This window comes from Trematomus bernacchii, unplaced genomic scaffold (assembly GCF_902827165.1).
Source record: "Trematomus bernacchii unplaced genomic scaffold, fTreBer1.1, whole genome shotgun sequence".
Taxonomy (NCBI): domain Eukaryota; kingdom Metazoa; phylum Chordata; class Actinopteri; order Perciformes; family Nototheniidae; genus Trematomus; species Trematomus bernacchii.
The window spans coordinates 5,676,231-5,688,387 of NW_022987685.1; the positions used below are offsets into that span (position 1 = coordinate 5,676,231).

The following is a 12,157-nucleotide window of genomic DNA, read 5'->3' on the forward strand; positions in this document are numbered from 1 at the left end:
CTACTGTTGCAACTACAACAGCAGCACCTACAACTGTTGCAACAACAACAGCAACACCTACAACTACTGCTGCATCTACAACTGCAGGTCCTACTACTGAAGCAACAACAACAGCAGCACCTACAACTACTGCTGCTCCGACAACGGTGCAACATACAACTACAGCTACACCCACAGCAGCAGCACCTATGACTACTGCTGCTCCATCAACAGTGCAACCTACAACTACTAATTCACCTACAACTGCAGCCCCTACTACTGTTGCAACAACAACAGCAGCACCTACAACTACTGCTGCTCCGACAACGGTGCAACCTACAACTACTGCTTCACCTACAACTGCAGCCCCTACTACTGTTGCAACAACAACAGCAGCACCTACAACTGCTGCTGCTCCTACGACAGCAGCACCTACTACTGTTGCGACAACAACAGCAGCACCTACAACTGCTGCACCTACGTCTGTTGCCCTGACAACTGCAGCACCTACAACGGCTCGATCTGCAACTACAGCACCTACTACTATAGCCCTTAGAAGGGTGACTTTCCTTTCTGTCCGAGAAACATTTACTATTGAATTGCAGGATCCATCTTCTGATGATTTTAAAGGTCGGGCTACATTGGTGAAGGAACAGGTAACTTTTCCAATATAAATAAAATCTGCTAGAACGCTTATTGCATTATGTTATCAGAGAGCTAAAGCACCCACTTAAAATATGAGAAACCTACTCCAGTTTCCATGCTATGATAAGGAATTATTAAATTGATGAAAGACCAATAAAGATCAAGTCATATAGTAAAGCTGTAAATTCCAAGGCAAAGGTTTATGTGAAAAAAATGTTTTGTTTTGTGTTTCTACAGCTTACACCTGTTTACCAAAACGCATTCCCTTCGTCCTTCAAATCACTAGATGTTGTTTCATTCAGGTAATCTTTTAAGACTATTAAGGTTTTATAATAAAGAGTAGGATCCTATATCTGATATTTCAAACAATATAATATTTTCTCTTTCTTTAGTAACGGATCAATCATCAGCGTCATTGACGTTTCATTTGTAAGCACATCTGCTCCTAATAACAATGAGATTGCGAGCACTTTGATCAACGCAACAGTCGTTGGATTCGACATTGAAAGCAGCTCCATTAGCGTAAATGGCATATGTAAGTAAATACTGAGTACTACTTAATAAAAATAAAAATAAATTATACTTTTTTTAAATTAATGTTTGTTTTACTTTTTTCCTCATTTACAGCTTCCACTGCTGCTCCAACGACTGCAGCACCTACAACAACTAATTATCCGACAACAGTATCACCTACAACTACTGCAGCTCCATCAACAGTGCAACCTACAACTACTAATTCACCTACAACTGCAGCACCTACTACTGTTGCAACAACAACAGCAGCACCTACAACTATTGCTGCTCCGACAATGGTGCAACCTACAACTACTGCTGCACCTACAACAGCAGCACCTACTACTGTTGCAACAACAACAGCAGCACCTACAACTACTGCTGCTCCGACAACGGTGCAACCTACAACTACTGCTGCACCTACAACAGCAGCACCTACTACTGTTGCAACAACAACAGCTGCACCTACAACTACTGCTGCTCCATCAACGGTGCAACCTACAACTAATGCTTCACCTACAACTGCAGGCCCTACTAATGAAGCAACAACAACAGCAGCACCTACAACTACTGCTGCTCCGACAACGGTGCAACCTACAACTACAGCTACACCTACAACTGCAGCCCCTACTACTGTTGCAACAAAAACAGCAGCACCTACAACTACTGCTGCTCAGACAACGGTGCAACCTACAACTACAGCTACACCTACAACAGCAGGCCCTACTACTGTTGCAACTACAACAGCAGCACCTACAACTGTTGCAACAACAACAGCAGCACCTACAACTACTGCTGCACCTACAACTGCAGCCCCTACTACTGTTGCAACAACAACAGTATCACCTACAACTACGGCTGCTCCATCAACAGTGCAACCTACAACTACTAATTCACCTACAACTGCAGCCCCTACTACTGTTGCAACAACAACAGTAGCACCTACAACTACTGCTGCTCCGACAACGGTGCAAACTACAACTACTGCTTCACCTACAACTGCAGCCCCTTCTACTGGTGTAACAACAACAGCAGCACCTACAACTACTGCTGCTCCGACAACGGTGCAACCTACAACTACAGCTACACCTACAACTGCAGCCCCTACTACTGTTGCAACAACAACAGCAGCACCTACAACTACTGCTACTCAGACAACGGTGCAACCTACAACTACTGCTGCACCTACGACAGCAGCATCTACTACTTTTGCAACAACAACAGCAGCACCTACAACTACTGCTGCTCCAACAATGGTGCAACCAACACATACAGCTACACCTACAACTACTGCTGCTCCATCAACAGTGCAACCTACAACTACTAATTCACCTACAACTGCAGCCCCTACTACTGTTGCAACTACAACAGCAGCACCTACAACTGTTGCAACAACAACAGCAACACCTACAACTACTGCTGCATCTACAACTGCAGGTCCTACTACTGAAGCAACAACAACAGCAGCACCTACAACTACTGCTGCTCCGACAACGGTGCAACATACAACTACAGCTACACCCACAGCAGCAGCACCTACGACTACTGCTGCTCCATCAACAGTGCAACCTACAACTACTAATTCACCTACAACTGCAGCCCCTACTACTGTTGCAACAACAACAGCAGCACCTACAACTACTGCTGCTCCGACAACGGTGCAACCTACAACTACTGCTTCACCTACAACTGCAGCCCCTACTACTGTTGCAACAACAACAGCAGCACCTACAACTACTGCTGCTCCTACGACAGCAGCACCTACTACTGTTGCGACAACAACAGCAGCACCTACAACTGCTGCACCTACGTCTGTTGCCCTGACAACTGCAGCACCTACAACGGCTCGATCTGCAACTACAGCACCTACTACTATAGCCCTTAGAAGGGTGACTTTCCTTTCTGTCCGAGAAACATTTACTATTGAATTGCAGGATCCATCTTCTGATGATTTTAAAGGTCGGGCTACATTGGTGAAGGAACAGGTAACTTTTCCAATATAAATAAAATCTGCTAGAACGCTTATTGCATTATGTTATCAGAGAGCTAAAGCACCCACTTAAAATATGAGAAACCTACTCCAGTTTCCATGCTATGATAAGGAATTATTAAATTGATGAAAGACCAATAAAGATCAAGTCATATAGTAAAGCTGTAAATTCCAAGGCAAAGGTTTATGTGAAAAAAATGTTTTGTTTTGTGTTTCTACAGCTTACACCTGTTTACCAAAACGCATTCCCTTCGTCCTTCAAATCACTAGATGTTGTTTCATTCAGGTAATCTTTTAAGACTATTAAGGTTTTATAATAAAGAGTAGGATCCTATATCTGATATTTCAAACAATATAATATTTTCTCTTTCTTTAGTAACGGATCAATCATCAGCGTCATTGACGTTTCATTTGTAAGCACATCTGCTCCTAATAACAATGAGATTGCGAGCACTTTGATCAACGCAACAGTCGTTGGATTCGACATTGAAAGCAGCTCCATTAGCGTAAATGGCATATGTAAGTAAATACTGAGTACTACTTAATAAAAATAAAAATAAATTATACTTTTTTTAAATTAATGTTTGTTTTACTTTTTTCCTCATTTACAGCTTCCACTGCTGCTCCAACGACTGCAGCACCTACAACAACTAATTCTCCGACAACAGTATCACCTACAACTACTGCAGCTCCATCAACAGTGCAACCTACAACTACTAATTCACCTACAACTGCAGCACCTACTACTGTTGCAACAACAACAGCAGCACCTACAACTATTGCTGCTCCGACAATGGTGCAACCTACAACTACTGCTGCACCTACAACAGCAGCACCTACTACTGTTGCAACAACAACAGCAGCACCTACAACTACTGCTGCTCCGACAACGGTGCAACCTACAACTACTGCTGCACCTACAACAGCAGCACCTACTACTGTTGCAACAACAACAGCTGCACCTACAACTACTGCTGCTCCATCAACGGTGCAACCTACAACTAATGCTTCACCTACAACTGCAGGCCCTACTAATGAAGCAACAACAACAGCAGCACCTACAACTACTGCTGCTCCGACAACGGTGCAACCTACAACTACAGCTACACCTACAACTGCAGCCCCTACTACTGTTGCAACAACAACAGCAGCACCTACAACTACTGCTGCTCAGACAACGGTGCAACCTACAACTACAGCTACACCTACAACAGCAGGCCCTACTACTGTTGCAACTACAACAGCAGCACCTACAACTGTTGCAACAACAACAGCAGCACCTACAACTACTGCTGCACCTACAACTGCAGCCCCTACTACTGTTGCAACAACAACAGTATCACCTACAACTACGGCTGCTCCATCAACAGTGCAACCAACAACTACTAATTCACCTACAACTGCAGCCCCTACTACTGTTGCAACAACAACAGTAGCACCTACAACTACTGCTGCTCTGACAACGGTGCAAACTACAACTACTGCTTCACCTACAACTGCAGCCCCTTCTACTGGTGTAACAACAACAGCAGCACCTACAACTACTGCTGCTCCGACCACGGTGCAACCTACAACTACTGCTGCACCTACGACAGCAGCACCTACTACTGTTGCAACAACAACAGCAGCACCTACAACTACTGCTGCTCTGACAACGGTGCAACCTACAACTACTGCTGCCCCTACAACAGCAGCACCTACTACTGTTGCAACAACAACAGCTGCACCTACAACTACTGCTGCTCCATCAACGGTGCAACCTACAACTACTGCTTCACCTACAACTGCAGGCCCTACTACTGAAGCAACAACAACAGCAGCACCTACAACTACTGCTGCTCCGACAACGGTGCAACCTACAACTACAGCTACACCTACAACTGCAGCCCCTACTACTGTTGCAACAACAACAGCAGCACCTACAACTACTGCTGCTCAGACAACGGTGCAACCTACAACTACAGCTACACCTACAACAGCAGGCCCTACTACTGTTGCAACTACAACAGCAGCACCTACAACTGTTGCAACAACAACAGCAGCACCTACAACTACTGCTGCACCTACAACTGCAGCCCCTACTACTGTTGCAACAACAACAGTATCACCTACAACTACGGCTGCTCCATCAACAGTGCAACCAACAACTACTAATTCACCTACAACTGCAGCCCCTACTACTGTTGCAACAACAACAGTAGCACCTACAACTACTGCTGCTCTGACAACGGTGCAAACTACAACTACTGCTTCACCTACAACTGCAGCCCCTTCTACTGGTGTAACAACAACAGCAGCACCTACAACTACTGCTGCTCCGACCACGGTGCAACCTACAACTACTGCTGCACCTACGACAGCAGCACCTACTACTGTTGCAACAACAACAGCAGCACCTACAACTACTGCTGCTCTGACAACGGTGCAACCTACAACTACTGCTGCCCCTACAACAGCAGCACCTACTACTGTTGCAACAACAACAGCTGCACCTACAACTACTGCTGCTCCATCAACGGTGCAACCTACAACTACTGCTTCACCTACAACTGCAGGCCCTACTACTGAAGCAACAACAACAGCAGCACCTACAACTACTGCTGCTCCGACAACGGTGCAACCTACAACTACAGCTATACCTACAACTGCAGCGCCTACTACTGTTGCAACAACAACAGCTGCACCTACAACTACTGCTAATCCATCAACGGTGCAACCTACAACTACTGCTTCACCTACAACTGCAGGCCCTACTACTGTTGCAACAACAACAGCAGCACCTACAACTACTGCTGCACCTACAACTGCAGCCCATACTACTGTTGCAACAACAACAGCAGCACCTACAACTACTGCTGCTCCAACAACGGTGCAACCAACAAATACAGCTACACCTACAACAGCAGCACCTACAACTACTGCTGCTCCAACAACGGTGCAACCTACAACTACAGCTACACCTACAACTGCAGCCCCTACTACTGTTGCAACAACAACAGCAGCACCTACAACTACTGCTGCTCAGACAACGGTGCAACCTACAACTACTGCTGCACCTACAACAGCAGCACCTACTACTGTTGCAACAACAACAGCTGCACCTACAACTACTGCTGCTTCAACAACAGTGCAACTTACAAATACAGCTACACCTACAACAGCAGGCCCTACTACTGTTGCAACTACAACAGCAGCACCTACAACTACTGCTAATCCATCAACGGTGCAACCTACAACTACTGCTTCACCTACAACTGCAGGCCCTGCTACTGAAGCAACAACAACAGCAGCACCTACAACTACTGCTGCTCCGACAACGGTGCAACCTACAACTACAGCTACACCTACAACAGCAGGCCCTACTACTGTTGCAACTACAACAGCAGCACCTACAACTGTTGCAACAACAACAGCAGCACCTACAACTACTGCTGTACCTACAACTGCAGCCCCTACAACTGTTGCAACAACAACAGCAGCACCTACAACTACTGCTGCACCTACAACAGCAGCCCCTACTACTGTTGCAACAACAACAGTATCACCTACAACTACGGCTGCTCCATCAACAGTGCAACCTACAACTACTAATTTACCTACAACTGCAGCCCCTACTACTGTTGCAACAACAACAGTAGCACCTACAACTACTGCTGCTCCGACAACGGTGCAACCTACAACTACTGCTTCACCTACAACTGCAGCACCTACTACTGTTGCAACAACAACAGCTGCACCTACAACTACTGCTAATCCATCAACGGTGCAACCTACAACTACTGCTTCACCTACAACTGCAGGCCCTACTACTGAAGCAACAACAACAGCAGCACCTACAACTACTGCTGCTCCGACAACGGTGCAACCTACAACTACAGCTACACCTACAACTGCAGCCCCTACTGCTGTTGCAACAACAACAGCAGCACCTACAACTACTGCTGCTCAGACAACGGTGCAACCTACAACTACAGCTACACCTACAACAGCAGGCCCTACTACTGTTGCAACTACAACAGCAGCACCTACAACTACTGGTGCTCAGACAACGGTGCAACCTACAACTACTGCTGCACCTACAACAGCAGCACCTACTACTGTTGCAACAACAACAGCAGCACCTACAACTACTGCTGCTCCGACAACGGTGAAACCTACAACTACTGCTGCACCTACAACAGCAGCACCTACTACTGTTGCAACAACAACAGCAGCACCTACAACTACTGCTGCTCCATCAACGGTGCAACCTACAACTACTGCTTCACCTACAACTGCAGGCCCTACTACTGAAGCAACAACAACAGCAGCACCTACAACTACTGCTGCTCCGACAACAGTGCAACCTACAACTACAGCTACACCTACTACTGCAGCCCCTACTACTGTTGCAACAACAACAGCAGCACCTACAACTACTGCTGCTCAGACAACGGTGCAACCTACCACTACTGCTGCACCTACAACAGCAGCACCTACTACTGTTGCAACAACAACAGCTGCACCTACAACTACTGCTAATCCATCAACGGTGCAACCTACAACTACTGCTTCACCTACAACTGCAGGCCCTACTACTGAAGCAACAACAACAGCAGCACCTACAACTACTGCTGCTCCGACAACGGTGCAACCTACAACTACAGCTACACCTACAACTGCAGCCCCTACTGCTGTTGCAACAACAACAGCAGCACCTACAACTACTGCTGCTCAGACAACGGTGCAACCTACAACTACAGCTACACCTACAACAGCAGGCCCTACTACTGTTGCAACTACAACAGCAGCACCTACAACTGTTGCAACAACAACAGCAGCACCTACAACTACTGCTGCACCTACAACTGCAGCCCCTACTACTGTTGCAACAACAACAGTATCACCTACAACTACGGCTGCTCCATCAACAGTGCAACCTACAACTACTAATTCACCTACAACTGCAGCCCCTACTACTGTTGCAACAACAACAGTAGCACCTACAACTACTGCTGCTCCGACAACGGTGCAACCTACAACTACTAATTCACCTACAACTGCAGCCCCTACTACTGTTGCAACAACAACAGCAGCACCTACAACTACTGCTGCTCCATCAACGGTGCAACCTACAACTACAGCTACACCGACTACTGCAGCCCCTACTACTGTTGCAACAACAACAGCAGCACCTACAACTACTGCTGCTCAGACAACGGTGCAACCTACAACTACTGCTGCACCTACAACAGCAGCACCTACTACTGTTGCAACAACAACAGCAGCACCTACAACTACTGCTGCTCAGACAACGGTGCAACCTACAACTACTGCTGCACCTACAACAGCAGCACCTACTACTGTTGCAACAACAACAGCAGCACCTACAACTACTGCTGCTCCGACAACGGTGAAACCTACAACTACTGCTTCACCTACAACTGCAGGCCCTACTACTGAAGCAACAACAACAGCAGCACCTACAACTACTGCTGCTCCGACAACGGTGCAACCTACAACTACAGCTTCACCTACAACTGCAGCCCCTACTACTGTTGCAACAACAACAGCAGCACCTGCAACTACTGCTGCTCCGTCAACGGTGCAACCTACAACTACTGCTTCACCTACAACTGCAGCCCCTACTACTGTTGCAACAACAACAGCAGCACCTACAACTACTGCTGCTCCTACGACAGCAGCACCTACTACTGTTGCGACAACAACAGCAGCACCTACAACTGCTGCACCTACGTCTGTTGCCCTGACAACTGCAGCACCTACAACGGCTCGATCTGCAACTACAGCACCTACCACTGTAGCCCTTAGAAGGGTGACTTTCCTTTCTGTCCGAGACACATTTACTATTGAATTGCAGGATCCATCTTCTGATGATTTTAAAGGTCGGGCTACATTGGTGAAGGAACAGGTAACTTTTCCAATATAAATAAAATCTGCTAGAACGCTTATTGCATTATGTTATCAGAGAGCTAAAGCACCCACTCAAAATATGAGAAACCTACTCCAGTTTCAATGCTATGATAAGGAATTATTAAATTGATGAAAGACCAATAAAGATCAAGTCATATAGTAAAGCTGTAAATTCCAAGGCTAAGGTTTATGTGAAAAAAATGTTTTGTTTTGTGTTTCTACAGCTTACACCTGTTTACCAAAACGCATTCCCTTCGTCCTTCAAATCACTAGATGTTGTTTCATTCAGGTAATCTTTTAAGACTATTAAGGTTTTATAATAAAGAGTAGGATCCTATATCTGATATTTCAAACAATATAATATTTTCTCTTTCTTTAGTAACGGATCAATCATCAGCGTCATTGACGTTTCATTTGTAAGCACATCTGCTCCTAATAACAATAAGATTGCGAGCACTTTGATCAACGCAACAGTCGTTGGATTCGACATTGAAAGCAGCTCCATTAGCGTAAATGGCATATGTAAGTAAATACTGAGTGCTACTTAATACGAATTAAAATAAATTATACTTTTTTTAAATTAATGTTTGTTTTACTTTTTTCCTCATTTACAGCTTCCACTGCTGCTCCAACGACTGCAGCACCTACAACAACGAATTCTCCGACAACAGTATCACCTACAACTATTGCTGCTCCATCAACAGTGCAACCTACAACTACTAATTCACCTACAACTGCAGCACCTACTACTGTTGCAACAACAACAGCAGCACCTACAACTACTGCTGCTCCGACAACGGTGCAACCTACAACTACTGCTGCACCTACGACAGCAGCACCTACTACTGTTGCAACAACAACAGCAGCACCTACAACTACTGCTGCTCCGACAACGGTGCAACCTACAACTACTGCTGCACCTACAACAGCTGCACCTACTACTGGTGTAACAACAAATGCAGCACCTACAACTACTGCTGCTCCATCAACGGTGCAACCTACAACTACTGCTTCACCTACAACTGCAGGCCCTACTACTGAAGCAACAACAACAGCAGCACCTACAACTACTGCTGCTCCGACAACGGTGCAACCTAGAACTACAGCTACACCTACAACTGCAGCCCCTACTACTGTTGCAACAACAACAGCAGCACCTACAACTACTGCTGCTCAGACAACGGTGCAACCTACAACTACATCTACACCTACAACAGCAGGCCCTACTACTGTTGCAACTACAACAGCAGCACCTACAACTACTGCTAATCCATCAACGGTGCAACCTACAACTACTGCTTCACCTACAACTGCAGGCCCTACTACTGAAGCAACAACAACAGCAGCACCTACAACTACTGCTGCTCCGACAACGGTGCAACCTACAACTACAGCTACACCTACAACAGCAGGCCCTACTACTGTTGCAACTACAACAGCAGCACCTACAACTATTGCAACAACAACAGCAGCACCTACAACTACTGCTGCACCTACAACTGCAGCCCCTACAACTGTTGCAACAACAACAGCAGCACCTACAACTACTGCTGCACCTACAACTGCAGCCCCTACTACTGTTGCAACAACAACAGTATCACCTACAACTACGGCTGCTCCATCAACAGTGCAACCTACAACTACTAATTCACCTACAACTGCAGCCCCTACTACTGTTGCAACAACAACAGTAGCACCTACAACTACTGCTGCTCCGACAACGGTGCAACATACAACTACAGCTACACCCACAACAGCAGCACCTACAACTACTGCTGCACCTACAACTGCAGCCCCTACTACTGTTGCAACAACAGTATCACCTACAACTATGGCTGCTCCATCAACAGTGCAACCTACAACTACTAATTCACCTACAACTGCAGCCCCTACTACTGTTGCAACAACAGTAGCACCTACAACTACTGCTGCTCCGACAACGGTGCAACCTACAACTACTGCTTCACCTACAACTGCAGCCCCTTCTACTGGTGTAACAAGAACAGCAGCACCTACAACTACTGCTGCTCCGACCACGGTGCAACCTACAACTACTGCTGCACCTACGACAGCAGCACCTACTACTGTTGCAACAACAACAGCAGCACCTACAACTACTGCTGCTCCGACAACGGTGCAACCTACAACTACTGCTGCACCTACTACTGTTGCAACAACAACAGCTGCACCTACAACTACTGCTGCTCCATCAACGGTGCAACCTACAACTACTGCTTCACCTACAACAGCAGCACCTACTACTGTTGCAACAACAACAGCAGCACCTACAACTACTGCTGTTCAGACAACGGTGCAACCTACAACTACTGCTGCACCTACGACAGCAGCACCTACTACTGTTGCAGCAACAACAGTAGCACCTACAACTACTGCTGCTCCGACAACGGTGCAACCTACAACTACTGCTAATCCGACAACGGTGCAACCTACAACTACTGCTGCACTTACGACAGCAGCCCCTACTACTGTTGCAACAACCACAGCAGCACCTACAACTACTGCTGCTCCATCAACAGTGCAACCTACAACTACTAATTCACCTACAACTGCAGCCCCTACTACTGTTGCAACTACAACAGCAGCACCTACAACTGTTGCAACAACAACATCAACACCTACAACTACTGCTGCATCTACAACTGCAGGTCCTACTACTGAAGCAACAACAACAGCAGCGCCTACAACTACTGCTGCTCCGAAAACGGTGCAACATACAACTACAGCTACACCCACAACAGCAGCACCTACAACTTCTGCTAATCCGACAACGGTGCAACCTACAACTACTGCTGCACCTACGACAGCAGGACCTACTACTGTTGCAACAACAACAGTATCACCTACAACTACTGCTGCTCCATCAACAGTGCAACCTACAACTAATAATTCACCTACAACTGCAACCCCTACTACTGTTGCAAAAACAACAGCAGCACCTACAACTACTGCTGCTCCGACAACGGTGCAAACTACAACTACTGCTTCACCTACAACTGCAGCCCCTACTACTGTTGCAACAACAACAGCAGCACCTACAACTACTGCTGCTCCGACAACGGTGCAACCTACAACTACTGCTGCACCTACAACTGCAGC

At 46.4% G+C, this 12,157-nt stretch overlaps 3 long non-coding RNA genes across 3 annotated transcripts; all 3 read left to right on the forward strand.

Moving 5' to 3' along the window:
* Positions 1-568: 568 nt before the first annotated feature.
* On the forward strand, positions 569-1,153 carry LOC117487956. Its single transcript, XR_004556463.1, has 3 exons — positions 569-635; positions 862-926; positions 1,017-1,153. It is a non-coding gene; the product is annotated as an uncharacterized LOC117487956 (long non-coding RNA).
* A 1,902-nt stretch (positions 1,154-3,055) lies between these two features.
* LOC117487958 lies at positions 3,056-3,640 on the forward strand. Its single transcript, XR_004556464.1, has 3 exons — positions 3,056-3,122; positions 3,349-3,413; positions 3,504-3,640. It is a non-coding gene; the product is annotated as an uncharacterized LOC117487958 (long non-coding RNA).
* A 5,321-nt stretch (positions 3,641-8,961) lies between these two features.
* On the forward strand, positions 8,962-9,480 carry LOC117487970. The gene is made up of 3 exons (XR_004556468.1): positions 8,962-9,038; positions 9,265-9,329; positions 9,420-9,480. It is a non-coding gene; the product is annotated as an uncharacterized LOC117487970 (long non-coding RNA).
* The last annotated feature ends 2,677 nt before the right edge of the window (positions 9,481-12,157 follow it).